A 476-nucleotide genomic window follows, 5' to 3' on the forward strand; every position below is an offset into this window, starting at 1 on the left:
ATCGACACCCTCCAAGATATCAGACATCCCCTCATACTGTCTCCTCATAGTGACATTATATTCTTTTACATTATGTATTTTATATATGTCCAAGTACATGATTTATAGCAGTATAAGATGTGAGAAATTTATATTTATTGCAGTATGTTGTTTATTTATATGGTTTTGTATGGTTTTTCCATTTCCTCTCTTGCGCAAGTTATCTTTTTCAACATTGGGTTTGTGGTTGGGCATGGTAAGGGTAGGTCCAGGATTTGTAGATATCAAGGGTTGAGTAAGGCACATATACTTGCTTGTGACAAGAAGAATCAATGCAGGAACCTTATCTACCAGATAAGTATGGGAAAAAAAAAATTGTGATTTAAAAGATTTGTAAATAGTTTTGCTTTACTGCCTTTACAATTAAAATATATACATATATTTATTGGACACGTAAGTAATGTTGCTCTTTTCTAGGATAAGTTATAAATTAGTGG

The 476-nt window shown here is 31.9% G+C and overlaps 1 protein-coding gene across 1 annotated transcript in view; it reads left to right on the forward strand.

The window, feature by feature from the left end:
• LOC119581943 (serine/threonine-protein phosphatase 4 catalytic subunit) overlaps nucleotides 1–476 on the forward strand; it is a gene marked incomplete in the record, with an annotated part of 12,638 nt that overhangs the window by 2,629 nt on the left and 9,533 nt on the right.

This window comes from Penaeus monodon, chromosome 15 (genome assembly GCF_015228065.2).
Source record: "Penaeus monodon isolate SGIC_2016 chromosome 15, NSTDA_Pmon_1, whole genome shotgun sequence".
NCBI lineage: Eukaryota > Metazoa > Arthropoda > Malacostraca > Decapoda > Penaeidae > Penaeus > Penaeus monodon.